The sequence below is a fragment of the Eptatretus burgeri genome, chromosome 7 (genome assembly GCF_056783735.1).
Source record: "Eptatretus burgeri isolate ZD-2024b chromosome 7, Ebu_testis_v1, whole genome shotgun sequence".
Lineage (NCBI taxonomy): Eukaryota > Metazoa > Chordata > Myxini > Myxiniformes > Myxinidae > Eptatretus > Eptatretus burgeri.
This window is the reverse complement of record NC_140967.1, coordinates 106,581,889-106,599,768: the sequence shown is the minus strand read 5'-3', so window position 1 is coordinate 106,599,768 and position 17,880 is coordinate 106,581,889. Positions and strand designations below refer to the sequence as shown.

Below are 17,880 nucleotides of genomic sequence, written 5' to 3'. Positions count from 1 at the left end.
AAGTTTTAGAATTGCATATCCCAAGCATATCCCTTTTACCGACCCTCCAATAAAATATGAACCACCTTCATTTATCGAAACAGGCTACCGTGAACCGGTTGAAATGGGGTAAAGCACCTGGGATCTGTGGCATCCATGCTGTACTTCTCAAGGCTTGTGGAAATGCTGTACTCATGTTGTTGCAGGCAGTTCTGTGCTCTGTTTGGAACACAGGCATCATCCCAACTGACTGGATGAAGAACCTTGTTGTCCCTCTCTGTGAAGGGAATGGTGATCGCCAGGACTGCAACAACTACCGAGGGGTGATGCTGCTCTCCGTGCCGAGCAAGGTCTTTGCTCGCATAATTCTTGATAGGGTTTGCCACCATCTGCTTGAGCACCAGTGCCAAGAGCAGTTGGGTTTTACACCTAAGAAGTCAACAATTGACTGTATACTTGCTCCTTAGGTCATCACCAAACGCAGATGAGAATTTCGGCAGGGGCTGTTCACAGCCGATGTTGATCTCCGCAAAGCATTCAACTCGGTGAATCGGGATGCCCTCTAGAGGATTCTCGGTCTTTGTTGGGTGCCACCAAAACTGATCAATCTGATGTCTGAACTATACTTTGGTACTTAGAGTGCTGTGAGATGTGGTGTTTCCATTTCCGACTTATTTCCAGGTATTACTGGATTTTACAGGGGTGTGCACGAGCCCCACACTTTTCAGTGCTTGTATGGACTGGATTCTGGGGAGCATGTTGGAGAGATCAAGATGCGGTGCATCGTTTGGGAATGTCAACATCTCTGACGTTGATTTCGCAGATGATGCAGTCATCTTTGCAGAGACACTGGATATCTTAAGGGGGCCCTCAGGGCGCTGAATGAGGAGCTTAGACACTGGGATTATGGGTTTCTTGGGTCAAAAATAAGATCCAGGGTTAAAATCAAATATTGGATACTGCAATCTTGTCTGTACCTGTTTATGGTGAGGATGTTGAGGTCATGGAGAGATTCGCTTACCTTTGCAGTGATATTATTCATGTCTCCGCATGTTGTGAGTCAGTGTTCGAAAGACGTCTGGGTCGGGCCTGGGGAGTCATGGATTGACTGGATCATTGTGTGTGGCAGTGTCGGTACCAAGGCAGGAGGACAAAACTCTGAGCCTTGAAGTCCTTGGTCCTTCCAGTCTTGCTCTACGGATGTGAGACTTGGACTCTGACCAAGGATCTGAGATGGAGACTTAACTCCTTCGGTACCAAGTCTCTTTGGAAAATCCTTGGCTCTCGCTGGTTAGACTTTGTGTCCAAAAAGCGGTTGCTGAGAGAGACTGAAATGATATTTGTTACTTGTATACTCATGAGCATCAGCTGCGGCTGTATGGACATGTGGCTTGTTTTCCAGACGCTGATCCTGCTCAACAGATTCTCTCAGCGAGGGAGCCTCGTCAGTGGAAGAAGCCAATGGGCAATAAATGTGCCTCGTGGTTGCAGCAGCTTGATCAGCATTTCAAGGAGATGGGGATGGACATCTACCTGGATGATGGCCAGATGGAGGGAGGCCCCTGGAGTACCAGCAGAAAGTAGACGCAGTGATGCGCTGCTCCAGTGCATGCTCCCATATCTAACCTGATAGGCCAAAAGGTCATCACAGGCCAAATTTTAAAATTGCATAAACTATATATAGCATAATATCTCCAAAAGGTTATGAATGGATTTGGACGAAAATTGGGGGACAGGTTGGGTGTGCGACAAGGACGAATCGATTAAATTTTGGTGAAGATCCGAATCCGGATCTGGATCTGAGAATTTTTTTAGTGATGCTTCAGCATTTAGAGATATGGCCAAAAATGATATATAGCACAATATCTCAAAATATTTTGTTTGGGTTCGGATGAAACGTGGTGGACAGGTTGACTGTGTGATGAGGACAAATCACTTCAATTTTGGTGAAGATCCGGATTCAGATCCGAGAATTTTTAAAGTGAATTTTTACCATTGAGTGAGGGGCTAAAATGATATATTGTGCAATATCTCAAAAAGTTGTGGACGGATTTGGATGAAACTTGGTGGACACATTAGGTGTGTGAAAAGGCCGAATTGATTCGACTTTTGTGAAGATCAGAATCCAGATCCGGATACGAGAATTTTTCAAACGATTCTTCACCATTGAGAGATGGGGCCAAAAACAATTGATGGCATGATATCTCAAAGTTATGGATGTTTAATGACAAATTTTGTGGTTGAGTTTGGTAGGTTGTTTTGGTTAAGAACAAGCTGACTTGATTTTGGTTAAGGTCTGGATGCAGATCAGCATTAGGTTTCCGATAAAAGCAGGGTTGCAAAGCCGGATGTCTTGGTACACGGTCATCACTGCCAGCAGTTATAAAGTGGCAGTTATAGTGATGTCTATTATTAATTACAGAACACACCAGCACACAAACACCACACAAAACAAGTCCTGGCGAGGGTCTGCAATCCATGATTGCTCTTTTTCTTGTTTGGACTTGTCTTTATTATTCACTTTATACCCTGAGCTATCACACTGGGGTTGGTGCCATTTTTTTATATTTTTCCGAAGGTTGCCATTCTGGATTTTAATATGGTGGCCCTAATTGGGCGGTCGCTAGACTACTCTTAGTCTCAGGTTTTCCGTCTGTCTGTTTGTTTGTATGTAATGGACAGCTCTGGACGCCAGAGGAGTCAACTGATTTTGATGAAACTTGACTGGTAGGTTCATACCAGGATCTAGTCGTATGCTTTTGAGCACCGTTGCTATGGACAGCACCGTTGCCTTGCAACGGGACTTTGAATTTTTTGAAAAACTCCGAAAAAATTTTTTTTCGAAAATCAAAAATCGGCTTCCGCACTTTTATGCGCACTATAATCAACCTTTGTCAAAAATTTTCAGCCCGATCCGTCAAAAACTGTGTTACTAGTATGCAATTATATTACTATATGCTTTCACCACAACGTTCGCGTTGGGATTCCCTAACATAGGGTGAGGGAATCGAACACAAATGATGAATGGACAGTTGCTCGTCATGTTCCTATATGGAACAACGAACAGCAAAAATGCCATCTGATGTGTTCTCTTATCAACATATTTAAAATTCGCCTTAGTCTAGCGACCACCCATGTCGCCTAGTGGCTTGTTTTACATTTTTTTCATATCGTTGCAGCCAGACGACATGAAAGAATAATTTTTTTTCATTACATTTGTGCTTGCGTGCTTTCACCACAACTAAAATATTATGTACCTTGAGATGTGGATAATATATTAAAATTAACTATATATTTACATTATTTATATTTGTTTTATGTTGTGGTATTGTGCATTATGTAAGAAGTGATGTCCTAACATCGTTTTTTTTTTCTTTCTTTCTTTCAGGTAATGAAATCTTCAGTGTTACTGCATGATGGCATCTGCAGAAGAAGAGCCCCCAACTAAAAAAAATGCACAAGTTATGAATTGTATTTATTTCGTCAAGAAGGAACCAAAGAATCGCTCGTTGACTCAAGCCGTGCAAACTATAGTTGTGCATCATATGAAACATTTTTGAACTGCGTACATAAAAGATCTGAATTTTCAAAGATATCAATAAATGGATGATTGAGATGATGAATGAATGAATTCAAAAGAACTGTCATAAATTTTAATAGGGTTATAACTTGCATTATTATCATCTGTTTCAAGAAAGCCAGGAGTTTTGCAAACCAATTTCACAAAGGAGACCAGTGTAAGTCTTTCCAGAGTTATAGGAGGGTGAGTTGAAAAGTATCCGCAATGATTTATTAAAAACTGCGTTGTGTTGATTACATTGCTTATTGTACTTGCGGGTACAGGCGCGAACTGCCTGCACCATTGTGAAGCAGTTTCAACCTTAAACAGTCAGTAGTTGTGTCGTGCAAGGGAGTTAAAATGACCGCTCCACTGTCCGTTTGCACGAATGAAGAGCAGTGTGCAGTGAGACGATTTTTGTAGGCTGAAGGTGTACCAGGGGCATAAATACATCGCAGAATTTCAGCACAATATGGGAACATTGCTTTACTGCAGCAGAGTGTGAATGATTGGATTATCATGTTCAAAAACGGTCGCACAAGTGTCACTGATGATGAACGATCTGGATGCCCATCCACATCCACAACAGAAGAAAACATTGAACGAGTCCGTGCCATGATTCTGGATAACCGACGGTCGACTATTGATGAAGTGGCACAACATCTGAACATCAGTCATTGTTCTGCACATGAAATCATCAACAACCGACTTGGTTTTCATAAAGTTTCTGCAAGATAGGTTCCAAAACGACTCCCAGAAGAGCACAATTGCAACCGTGTGACAATCTGGCAAAGCCTTTTGAACCGCTTTTGTCATGAAGGGAATGCTTTTTTGAGATGCATTGTCACTGGAGACGAGACGTGGATCCACCGTTACGAGCCAGAGAGTAAACGCCAGAATATGGGGTAGAAACATCCGACATCACCAGTCAACAAAAAGAAGTTCAAAAGTCAAGCAACGGCCAGAAAAGTGATGTTCACACTTTTCTGGGGCTCACCAGGCCCAATTTTGGAACACCATCAAGAGGGGGACACAACGATAAACAGTGTCTGTTATTGTGAAATACTTTGGGACCAGTTGAAACCAGTTATTCGATGGAAACGCCGAGAGCTCCTGTCAAAAGGTGTTGCATCATGGCATGACAATGCCCGTCCACACACTGCCACCCATATGGTCGAAACCCTCCGGCAATTGAACGTTGAGGTGTTGGAGCATCCACCGTACAGTCGTTACCTGGTCCCTTCGGACTTTCACCTGTTTGGTCCACTCAAAGATGCTTTTAGAGGTCGCCTCTTTGCTCGTGACCAACAAATAAAAGAAGCGGTGCATGTGTGGCTTGTCACTCAACCAAAAACATTTTTATTCTGAGGGCATACGGAGACCATGGACTGATGGACTGTGCGTGTTGAAAAGGAGGGGGACTATGTGTAAAAATGATGCTCTTGTACATGATCAATTGTAGCTATATTATATGAATAAAAATATATTGCGGATACTTTTTGACTCGCCCTCGTATATAATGTCGATACGCTCATTAAAACTTTGTAAGTAGAAATTAGTGTTTTGACAGAACTGTGTTCGAAAATGTTTCTATTGCTCGATATAAAAGAAGTTGTTTTGTTTGTTTTTTGTTTGTTTGTTTGTTTGTTTGGGGGTTTGTTTGTCACACTACTCCTCCTACAGTTCTGGGCCAATTACATCCAGACTTGCTACATAGGATCAGTATGACCCCAATTAATATATAGGGGTGTTTTTATCTTTTCCGGGAGGGGTGAGGGGGTTGGGGTGGGGGGACGCAAGTTCTCCATGTAAATGTGTATCATGTAGCGCTGCCTACAGGTGGGTATTATAACTCTCCACCATTTCCAGTACAGTATTCCTGTCCCCATGTTTTCCAGTGCAGTGAGGTGTTTTTAATTATCAGCAGAAGGTATGTTTTTGCTTCACGCACGTAACCCAGGTTTTTTTTGGTTTTATTTTTTATTTTTTGGCCTTTCCAGAACTGTCAGTTGCTTACACACCTCCCAGGTAAAAGCATGCATCAGAAGAAAGTGTTGCATGCTTGGAACAACATCGCCCGTGGGGCAGGTACTCTGCTAGTAACCATAATGTGTTCCAGTTTTTCTACTTTATCTGTATAACATGTATTGTACTTTAATTTTTGCCATGCTCACAGTGTTGTGTTGTACATATGAATGACCTTTAGTGACCTCTATACTGTATTTGGACTGGCAGAGTGGCCTAAAGGTATGCTCGCTGACTTGCCTCCAAACTGACGAGCCTGGGTTTGGAACCCGGCCCAGTAATAAACTGTCATCCCAGTGTTTCACAGGCATGGTTATTCATCAATGTGTGTGCCGTCCCTCACCTGGACGTTGACTCGGGCGTCCCGTCTTCCGGGATTAGTTGGTGGACGTTAAAAATCCCACAGTGTCCCTCTCAAAGAGTAGGTAAGCCATCACTGGCACCAGGAGCAAATTACAAATTGCGATCCTAACTACTGCTGGGAAGGCAATGGCAAACCACATAGTATAACTCTTGCCAAGAAACTGCTTTGGCAGCACCGACACTCTGTAACAGAGTATGGTAGATCAGAATACTGCATTCAACAAGTTATTTTATTCTCGGTCATGTTGCACTGAACATTAGCAACTGGCATTATACCCCATCTGCCAATCCAGAGAAACAATTAATGAAGATGATAATCAATAATAACAATAATTCCTACGAATTGGAATGTGCAGCAATCTGTATAACCTCCAGACAGTGTCTACTCAAATTGATGAGGGCCACAAAGAAAGTAGTAAACAACGAACAAATCATCATGATACATGGGAAATGAATCCTGGGGAAGGTGCTCTGATGGGAACAAGTAAACCAAACCAAAGCTCAGGGAGAATATTCCACAAATAAATATGTTAGCAAAAATTCCACTAACCCTAACAAAAAAACACACACACACTATCAGGTGAGTTTGTTTGTGGCAGAACAATGGACCGAGAATAATTACACGAATCATCTTATAGCTGCAAAACTGGCCCTCAATGGTGGAGCAGAAGTTAATCACGATCTGTGAGTTGTTCGTTCCTTAATGGAAAAATCACCAAACTGGCAGCAAACACTGAACCCCGACCCAGAAACGATGTTCTTTCCAAACAGCTGCCACTATCCATTCAATATCAACTGCAGGAAGCCCTGTGATGAACATCGCCGCCATGTGCACACAGTTTTAACTGACTCCATTCCACGCCGTTCCCTCTTTGCCTCGTTCACCATCCTCCCATTCCCATTGTACTAATCGCAAAATAAATTGTGAAAGCGATACTCGAGGAATGTGATGCTTGAAAAAGTCAGACAGCACCGAGTTCAGGCAGATGTGGCGTCACAGCCAATATGCACACTTTGTGCTGCGATTTATACCCTGTGTAAGGATTCTGTCATGTCTGCCTCTTTCCTCAACTCTGGCAAATGCTGAGTCCCCACACACTGGCAGATGTAAATGTCCACCCGAATGACTCACCTCGGTGATGATGGTTCTGGGAGTCTGTGGTCACCCACAGTTCACCTTTGGGATTCCGAGGGTTTTCAGAAACAGCTGTGTTTTCTGGTTCGAAAGTTCATCCTCTCCTCACACACGTCCACCTGAGTAAGAAAAGTGTACTTGTATCTGTAGGCCTTGTTTAATTCACAAAGGGGAAATATTTTTTTGGGAAGGTCATCAAAATAGATATACCGTCACTGTGTCACAGGGATTACATACACAATATATAGGTAGAAACAATTAATTTCTCCAGTAGGAGACTGAAGTCTCATTCCAGATGTTTAATACAATTTCGTTTTTAGTGTAGAACGATAAAAGTCGTTGTATATTCTCTTTTCATGATGAATAACGTTAAAAACTCACGACCCATCATGCATCTATTTTTCCACATATGGGTTCCTTTTGAACAGTCACATTGTTGGAATTTCCCAACTACTCTTTGAACCTAACTCAATACCGTTCCTCAATACGAATGGATAGGACTATGAAAAAACACACACACACACACACACTCTGCTGGAATTATATATATATATATATATATATATATATATATATATATATATATATATATATATATATATATATATATATATACTGTGTATCTTCTTCTTCTTCTTTCGGCTGCTCCCGTTAGGGGTCGCCACAGCGGATCATCCGTATGATCCGCATAGTGGTTTGGCACATGTTTTACGCCGGATGCCCTTCCTGACGCAACCCTGGTCGCCTCTTACGACACAGGGATATGGTACACCTATTTTAACCGGGGTATACACCGGCCCAGTACACTGATACTCACTTTGCCGACCTCGGAAGGATGACAGGTTGAGTCAACCCCCTGGTGTATTACTTCAGTGGCCCAACGGGGCTTGAACTCAGGACCTTTTGGACCCCAAGCCGCTGCCCTAACCAGTGCGCCAACACCAGGCTCATAGATATACTGTGTATACATATATATACATATATATATATATATATATATATATATATATATATATATATATATATATATATATATATATATATATACAGAAATATAGATATACTGTGCATACATATATATACACACATATATATATATATATATATATATATATATATATATATATATATATATATATATATATATATACACACACTGTCTCCTTTTCTTCTTTCGGCTGCTCCCGTTAGGGGTCGCCACAGCGGGTCATCCGTATGATCCGCATAGTGATTTGGCACATGTTTTACGCCAGATGCCCTTCCTGACGCAACCCTGGTCGCCTCTTACGACACAGGGATATGGTACACCTATTCTGACCGGGGTATACACCGGCCCAGTACACTGGTACTCATATTCTGTACATATATATATATATATATATATATATATATATATATATATATATATATATATATATATATATATATATACATATATATAAATATATATATATATATATATATATATATATATATATATATATATATATATATATATATATATATACATATATATTGTTGTGGTTACCAAATTCGCAAACCACCATTCAGGTCCCTTAGGTGAGGTATCTCGGTAAGTACATGTGTAGTTAGGCCCAAACCCGTTGTCTAGTGGGAATACATGTCATTTATGCGAGCTGCGACTCTTCAGGATAGCCGTTTTTCTTTTACTATCTTTATTTTGGACCAACTGCCATGATTACCACCACAACCACAACATCAACCACCAACCACAACGCCGCTTCACCACAACCGCCACGACCTTCCCGTCACACCTCGCTACCGTAGCATCGCCACCGTTCTTGCCCCGCTGTGGGTACCGGTGTTGGACTCGGGCAGGGCGCGCGTCGAACAGCGTGTACAAAATCACGGATTTTGTGCTTCAAAAACGGATCAAAAACGACACACGCCCACTTTTTGCCGTCCAATCGGTGAGCGAGGGGCGATTTGGCCCCGCCTCCAGGACGATCGATATATGCAAATTTGTGGATCAAAAAGCCTTCACGCCCACTTTTTCTCGGGCCAATGGGGAGCGAGGTGAAAGGTCAAAGGGAGGGGGTCAAAGGCGAAGCTACGGGGAGATAAAAGGACCGTGTTCGTCAGTCAGAGCCGTGTGGAAGTCTGGAGCCCGAAGCCTGCAGTAGCTGGAGAAGCTGAAGAGAGTCGAACGAGGAGAGCCCAAAGAAGAGTCCAGGGTGGAGAGTCCAGAGGCGGAGAGGCGGCAGCGGCGAAGGCAGACGAGGGGGTGCTCGCGTCGGTGCCGGGAGCTGCACGCCCGAGGGAGGCCGACAGCGCGACCTGGCCGAGGTGGAGACGCACACCAGGGATAATAAAGATCCTCTATACCCCGAGCATCAACAACCCCCTCCTGTTTCCCCCCCCGCGCTGAGATAGTGCGACCAAGGGGGCCCCTTTCCCACCCCCTACCAGACACCCTCCGCGAGGCCCGCGGGGTTGGGGCGCCATCGCCGCTCCGCGTCTCATCACCAGACGGGTAGGCCCGACCCGGTCTCGGCCTCAGGCCCGCCTCATCCTTGAGGGATTTCTTTTCCTTGGTTTTGGGTATGTGTTGTCGGCGCCGTCTGTGAAGTAGGATTGTATAAGTGTTGCCGTGTGCTCGGTAGTCGGTATTAGCTCTGCATTGTGTTTTCGCTTTTACATTTGCTTTTTGTGTAAATTGAATTGTGTCTTTTTTGTGTGCATTTGGTGGAATTGTATTTGTGTGCTTTCCGTTCGTCGCGAATAAATGTGCTTTATTGTTGAACTGTTTCCCGCTTCGCTTCGTCATTTCTCCCATTGAACCCTCATCTTGCTTCACGTAAAGGGTTGGTAGTGGGCTGAGTACGCCCGATAATTAATCGTACCGTCGAGGTCGACGATAACACCGCTCGGTTATTCTGATAGTACGGAACGGGTCGCTTAAGTGGCCCGTGTCCGAAGTCGACCTGCGGCGAGGTGCGATCGCCCGGTCTACCCTCCGCGTGGGTACTTAGGTAGGTCGAATTTGGCGAGCAACCCTATCCCACGCGGGGGCTGATTGGCTCGATCGCGGTGAGACCGAAAGGTCCACCCGTGACTGGTTCCCGGCGTTAGTCCGAGAGGGTCACGACTGGATTGTCCGTCCGGTGGGCGACGTGCCGCGATTCGAGTTACGTGGCCGTCAGCACGCCGGCGGGCGCGGAATCCGCAACACTGGTGTCAGGTCGTGCGATATAAACTCATCGCCCTCCTCGCGGCACTGGTATCGGAGAACAGGAAAACGGGCTCTCCTGTCTCCGGCTAAATTCACGGGAATCGGTCCAGGGGTGAGAGAAGCGACCCCCGATTCCCTCCAAATTACGAGCGAGCAAATTAACCCTTCACGAGAAGCAAGATGGCGTCTCAAGGCGAGCGGGAGCCAGGGGTATTAGAAATGGATGTAGAATGTGTAGGATCCATGGTCCAGGATGGAATCCCCGAGCAGGAAATGTTGATTGTGCAGGAACACGGACTCGCCCAACTGAACCCAGGGCCCGAGGTGGGTGCGGCAGCGGCCGCGGTGTATGACACCTCCCCCCCCCTCTCCACCAAGACCCTTCCCCAACCCCTGCCGAAACGGCTCACTCAAGCGCACCCGACGTGGCCCAGCTATGCGCCATGCTGGCGGCAATGACAAATGAAATAAAAAACGAAATGAAAGGCATGAACGAAAAGATGGATACAAATACAAATGAAATGAAAGACATGAACAAGCAAATGAATGAAGTGAAAACGACGATGGATGCGAATACACAACACATGAACGAAAAGATGGATACAAATACAAATGAAATGAAAAACGAAATGAACAAGCAAATAAACGGAATGGAAGCAAACATGAAGGAAGAAATGAAAGAGCTATGGGGTGAGACGCAGAACATGGGAATGAGCCTGAAAGGAAGCTTGGAAGAACTAAAAAACGAAATGAAAAAGGAAGTCGACACGATACGAGCGGAGGTGACCGGGTTAAAAGAGAAAGTAAAAGGAGTGGGAGTCGCAATGGAAGAAAGTAAACAAGAGAGGGTAAACGAAATAAAGACGGTGGTGGGAAAAATAGACAAAGTAGGAAAAGGATTGGGAGAAGTAAAACAGGGACAAGACCAAATAAAGGAGGAAATCGGGAGGAACACGACGGCGATAGAGGAATTAAAAAGAGAACAAGGGAAAATAAAGGAGGGATTGGGAGCCGTGAAGGAGGACTGTGAGAAAAGACATCGGGAAATGACAGACAAAGTTGAAAACCTGCGAAAGGAGGTAAAAGCGGAGACACAGAAAGGATTAAAGAAGGTGGCGGAGGAATGTAGAAAGAGACATGAGGAGGTAATTAATGAAATGGAGCGGAAAGCCGGAGAAAAGACAGAGGAACTGGGGGAGCAGATAGGAAAAAACCGGGGCGAGACAGAAGAGCAGTTTAGGACAATGAGGGAGGAAATATCCAAGACAAATAAGATGGTGACACAGGTACAAGGGGAGGTGGAGCAAATAAGAGAAAAAGTCGGGGAACTGTCGTTAGGAACGATAGGGGAGGAAATAAATGGGGTAATAAAGGGGAAAATGGAGGAAATGGAGAAGAGACTGACGGATAGGGTGGAGGCCCAGTGTGAGAAGCAGGGTGGCCTCCTTCGGGAACAGGGGGAGAGGATATACTCCCTTGAGGCGGATCGTGCCCAGGGGGGGCCGGTGTCACAGGGCGGAGGAGGAGGCTTGCCCGATGCGGGGGTGAGCATGCCAAGCTTGGGGAGGGTAGAGACCGCGGGGTCTTTTGGCCTAATGGGGGTACCCGGAATGACTGTTCCAGGGGGTGTGCAGAGTGTGAGTCCAATGGCTTGGGAGAATAAGCGGGACGACGCGGGGCACGGACAGACGCAGACAAGGGTGGTGGAGCCCCCGGGCAAATGGCTCGGACCCTGCGGGAGTGAGGCACCGTTGGGACTGGGGAGGTACACTCCTCCCGGAGTCCCTAGGGAACGAGAGGAGACCTCGAAAGAACCGAGGGTGCCGCTACCCCCGTACGATGGCAAGACGGACTTGAGGGCATATATGGCCCAGTTCCAGTGTGTTGCCAGAGGCAATGGCTGGAACGAGGTGCAGGGTGTGGCACAACTCACAGCGGCCCTGCGTGGCGTGGCTTTGGAAGTCCTGACCACGGTACCCAGTGAGGGGGCGACCCTGGAGGATCTCCATTCGGCCCTAAAAAACCGATTTGGCATGGACCAGCAGAGCGAGCTTGTTAAAGCTCAGCTCAACGGGCGCAAACGACGTCCCCAGGAATCACTGGGAGAATTGGCACATGACATTCGCCGCTTGGTGGGGATCGCGCACACCAACATGCCGCCGGAGTACCGGGAGGAGATTGCCCTGGACCATTTCCTTCGAGCAATGAGGGGCACCGATGTCGGAGCATTGCTCACCGTATGGCGCCCGGACAACCTCCAGAAGGCGGCTGATACTGCTGCCTGCTGGGAGGCAGCCAGAACGCCATTGGGAGGGGCTGGGCGCCATGCGGTGGCAGTCCGACAGGTGGACCCCGTGCACGACAGTGCGCTGGGAGCCGGGGAAACCCTGGGCGACCAAGCGCGAGTGGAAAGGATGGTGCAGGGCATGTTCGACCGCCGGTTCGGGAGACCTGTGGAGAGGCGGTCGGGCCCGGGAAGGGCGGGAGATGGGCCATCGGGGGGTACCCCAATTCGGAATGGAGGGGGGTATAATTCGGCGTACTGGAGGCAAACACCTTACCAGAAGAGGTGTTATAATTGTGGCGCAGGGGACCACCTGCAGCGGAGGTGCAACGCCCCGCGCAGGGAAAGGCCCCCGCGAAGAGAAGAGCCACCGGCCCATAGTCCACCAACTCCGCACCGGGTCAATAGGGATAGCCAGGCCCAACCATCCCCCCCCCCACCAGTCCCCGGGAAACTAAGAAGTGCCGAACATGTAGGGCCGTGTTCGGCAGACTCAGACGGAGAAGAGCCCTCAGAACTGCGACAGGTCATCAGTTGTGGCCAAATTGGCAAAGGTAGCTTAACAATTATGTGCAAGATTGCCGGCGTAGGGGTAGACGCCGTGGTGGACACAGGAGCAAGCGCCACGATCATCAGCCCTGTGGTCCTTGATTCGAGTGTAGACGGTTGGGATGAGATCCACCGTCTGCAAAACCATAGTTTGCAGCTAGCTACCGGGGCAACGGCCCCTATCATAGGACGTGGTTTCGTGTCGTTTAAATTGGGCACTGTGAAAACCAAGATAGAGGTTTGGGTGGCAGAGGTGTACGACCCATGTCTAATAGGGTTGGATGTGCTGACGGCCGGTGGTTGTAAGATCGACTTGGGCCGGGGGGTCATGCAGTTGGGTGGTGAGGAGTTGCCGTTAGGAGGCGTGAGCACGGATGAGAGGGTGGAGCTGGAGGCTCCTGACTCCGTGGTCATTCCCCCGGGTGCCGAGGCGGTGGTCCCGGCCCGGTGGCGAGCACCCCCAACGTGGCAGGGCCCCTGCGGCCTAGCGGAACTACCGGCAGGGCCGTCAACCCCGGGCTTAGTCGTGGGCCGCACCCTGGTAAGTACCGACGGGCCAGTAGTGCCCGTACGGGTGATAAATGTTAGCACGGAACCACGCACTATCAGGAAGGGCACGAAGGTGGCAGATTGCATCCCAGTAAAAGAGGTCGCAGAGCTGAGGGATGATAACGTCGAGCCGGACCGGCCCCAGAAGGAGTCTCCAGACTCGATTAGGAATTGGCCCGGTCCCATTTGTGAGATGGTAAATCGGAGTAGTGTAGATTTGGAGGAGGCCCAGCGGGAGGCCTTATACAAGCTGGTCGACCGACACATCGGGATCTTCTCCTTGTCACCCGAGGATATTGGACGTACGGGCCTGGTGCAACATCAGATCCACACCAATGGGGCCCGGCCTGTCCGTCAGCCTGCTCGAAGGCTCCCATGGAGCAAAAGAGAGGAGGCTGATGAACAGGTTGAAAAGATGCTCAATGCAGGTGTCATCGAGCCCTCGGGAAGTCCTTGGATGTCACCAGTTGTGCTGGTTAAAAAGAAGGATGGGACCACGCGTTTCTGTGTGGACTATCGCCAGCTGAACAACGTGACACTCAAAGACTCCTATCCCCTGCCTAGAATTGACGATACCCTCGACGCCGTTGCAGGCTCTAAATGGTTCTCAACTTTGGACCTCAAGAGTGGGTATTGGCAGGTGGAGATGGATAAGACGGGGAAGGAGAAAACGGCATTTTCCACAGGGAAGGGACTGTATCAGTTCACTGTGATGCCGTTCGGTTTGTGTAACGCCCCGCCACCTTTGAGAGACTGATGGAGCGTGTACTAGGCGGCATGCCGTGGCAGTCATGCCTGGTGTATCTGGATGACGTCCTGGTACACGCTAAAACATTCACCCAGGAGATAGCCAATTTGGACCAGGTGTTTGGGCACCTCAGGCAGGCAGGGCTGAAATTGAGCCCAGAGAAATGCACTTTGTTCGCGACAGAGGTGGCCTATCTCGGACACGTGATAGGCCGCGAGGGGGTGAAGACCGACCCCGGAAAAATTACAGCGGTAGAGGAGTGGCCCGTACCTACAACTGTCAAACAGGTGCGGGGCTTTTTGGGACTTTGCTCCTACTACCGGCGTTTCGTGGCAAACTTTGCGGAGATAGCCAGGCCCCTTCACCGGTTGACGGAGAAGGGGTTGAGATTTAATTGGACGGAGGAGTGCCAGGAGGCCTTCCTCAAATTAAAGGGGTGTTTGACATCCGCACCTGTTTTAGCGTACCCCACCGATGACGGGATGTATACCCTGGACACGGATGCAAGCCAGGAAGGATTGGGAGCAGTCTTGTCTCAGACACAGGGGTCGTGGAAAGAGTGATCGCGTATTACAGTCGGGCCATGAGTAGGCCCGAACGAAATTATTGCGTAACTCGTAAGGAACTATTGGCTATGCTGTCTGCCGTGAGCCATTTCCACCCGTACTTGTACGGGAGGAAATTTTTGGTTCGAACTGACCATTCCTCCTTGCAATGGCTCTTACGGTTCAAGGAACCGGAGGGCCAAATTGCAAGGTGGTTGGAAAAATTGCAGCAGTACAATTTCAGTGTGGTCCATAGAGCCGGTAAGGCTCATGGGAATGCCGATGCGCTCTCTCGACGCCCCTGTCTGAGGGAAAACTGCAAATATTGTATGAGACATGAGGAGAGGGACCAATTGGCAGACGCCTCCCCGAAACTCCCAGTCCGTGCGGCCCGGATGGTAGGCCCAACTTTGCCACTAACCGCGGGAGAGGAATTTGGTGGATTGGCATGGAGCACGGCCCAGCGGGAAGACCCCGTGCTAGGGCCAGTGTACAAATGGGTCCAGGAAAACAGGAGGCCCAGTGGGGAGGAAATCGCCCCATTCGGGGCGCGAACAAAGGCATACTGGGCTCAGTGGAGGACCCTAGAAATGAGGGACAACATCTTGTATCGCAAGTGGGTGGAGATGCCTTCTGAACAAACTTCTTGGCTGGTGATAGTCCCTGATGGGTTTAAGACCCAAATTTTGAAACAGGTGCACGGTACCCGCGCCGGCGGCCATTTGGGCAGGACCAAAACAAAATCTCGGGCCCGCCGGCGGTTCTATTGGGTTAACATGGGGCGCGATGTACAGGACTGGTGTCGAGCATGCGACGCCTGTACTGCAAAAAAGGGACCGCCACAGAGGATGAGGGCCCCACTCCAACTACATCAGGTTGGGGCTCCCCTGGAGCGAGTGGCCATGGACATTTTGGGACCACTGCCCCCCACTCGCCAGGGTAATAAGTACGTCCTCGTAATTATGGACTATTTCACAAAATGGCCAGAAGCCTTTGCCCTTCCCAGCCAGGAAGCAGGGGTTGTGGCCTAGGCCTTCGTAGAAGGATTTACATGCCGGTATGGGATTCCGCAGGAGCTGCACACGGACCAGGGACGAAATTTTGAGAGTGAATTACTAAAAGAGGTGTGCAGGCTCCTGGAAAATCGAAAAACACGGACAACGCCCCTGAGACCACAGTCTGATGGCATGGTGGAGAGGTTCAACAGGACCCTGGTCCAACAGTTGGCCCTCTTCACCGCCACTAACCAGGAGGACTGGGACGAACACCTTCCGTACCTCCTGATGGCCTATCGCGCGTCCCAGCACGGGTCTACCGCATGTAGTCCGGCGCTGTTGATGTATGGACGGGAGCTGAGAAGCCCCGTCGATTTATTGTGCAGTTCGACGCCTGAGCGGCTTGATAGGCCCCCGGGGGAGGGCTATGCCCGTCGGTTGGAGGAGGGCTTGGAGAAGGTCCACGCCTTCGCACGACACCAACTCCAACAGGCGGGCATAAAAATGAAGCGCAGGTACGACCACCGGAGCCAGGTGAGCAAATACCCACCGGGGGCAAAGATTTGGTTCTTTAACCCCCGGCGAAGGAAGGGCAGATGCCCGAAGCTCACCTCACCTTGGCAGGGCCCGGGGGTCGTCCTGGCGCAAGTCAGTGACGTGGTCCTAAAAATTAAAATGGGACCACGAGCCCTCCCCCGGATCGTCCACGCGGACCGCCTGAGGCCTTACAAGGGCGACCTTACGCCCTCATGGATATGTCTTGCCGGAGGAGTCGGTGCTGGAACAGCCGCTCCCGCAGAGGCGCAGGGCTCTCAGAGTCTTGCGACGAGTTCACGAGCCCAGTAGGAAGGGAGGAAATTCCCCCCCCTGGGAAATTGATTAATGGAATTATTTGAGGACATGGACAGACTTATGAATGTGTAGAGGGGACGTAGCTTAGCTACGTAGTGTTAAAAGGAACGTGCTACTAGTTTAAGGGACGACGTGGGAGCACGAGTTAGTTAGGGGATGTAGTTAGGAGGATGGCAGAGTTCAGCGGTGTGTGTGTTGAAGAGTTGGTGAGTTGTGAGGTGAGTACTTGTTGAGTGAGTGAGGCCAGCGGGTCTGTGTGTGTGGAGCGAATGGGGAATGCATGGTGCGATGAGTGATTGGGGGGAGGAGTGACTCCCGCCCAAGGGACCCCGGGGTCAGAGTAAAGTGAGTTAGCTGGGTTAGTCAAATTGAAATATGGAGGTCGTTTTGTTGTTGGTGGGAAAGTAGGCTCGAGACCCATTTGGAGGGGTGCAGGAGCCCTGTTGACGGGCTTGGGAGCGTGGCTGCGAAAGGTGAGTATCGCTGAGTGGGTACCCCGGGCACCAGGCTAGTCGGCCGCGGTAGGCCATGGGCCCATGGGGGGCCGGGATAGAGTAGTGGGCTCGGGTGCGCCTGCTTGGTGCGGGGGCCCGGGGCGCCATTAGCCGCGTGGGCAGTGTTGTGGGCAAGGGTGACCCTCGGAAAGGGGCCTGGGAAGCCAGCCTGCCACGTGTGCGTTTCAGGGGAGGTTCCATGGGGGGCACTCCCCGGTGTTAGGGAGCTGGTAGGCTCGGAGGCAGTGTAGTGCCCGGGGGTGCCATAGCGGGAGATTCGGCAGAGGGTCGTGCCTGCCAAAGGGAGCCACGTGTCCCAGCCAGGAGACCGTGTGAGGGCACGGAGAGAAAATTGGGGGGCGAGGCCCGAAATTGTAAGGACACCAACACAGGCGACGGGAATCTGGGTTGTTAGAACCAATAGTTTAAGCGAGAGGCGCTTGTTGAAAGCCCCGGGGTAGTTTAACAGTTAAATGGTTAGGGTAGATTAGGAGATGTACCCCTCCGCACCATCCATCCCCTCGCTGTCGTTGTGGGCCGCTGGACCCACTTGGTGTATAGATCGCCGAACTCTGGGGAGGCCATTCTGAGGCTTCGTTGGGCCTCGACA

The 17,880-nt window shown here is 49.1% G+C and overlaps 1 protein-coding gene across 1 annotated transcript in view; it reads right to left on the bottom strand.

The window, feature by feature from the left end:
- The window catches only part of LOC147024049 (uncharacterized), a 75,691-nt gene extending 68,538 nt beyond the window's left edge, over positions 1-7,153 (bottom strand). Inside the window, exon 1 of the mRNA XM_085890227.1 lies at positions 7,059-7,153. The gene's annotated coding sequence lies outside the window, so the exon portion shown is untranslated. The remainder of the gene's footprint in view (positions 1-7,058) is intronic.
- Positions 7,154-17,880: the final 10,727 nt, after the last annotated feature.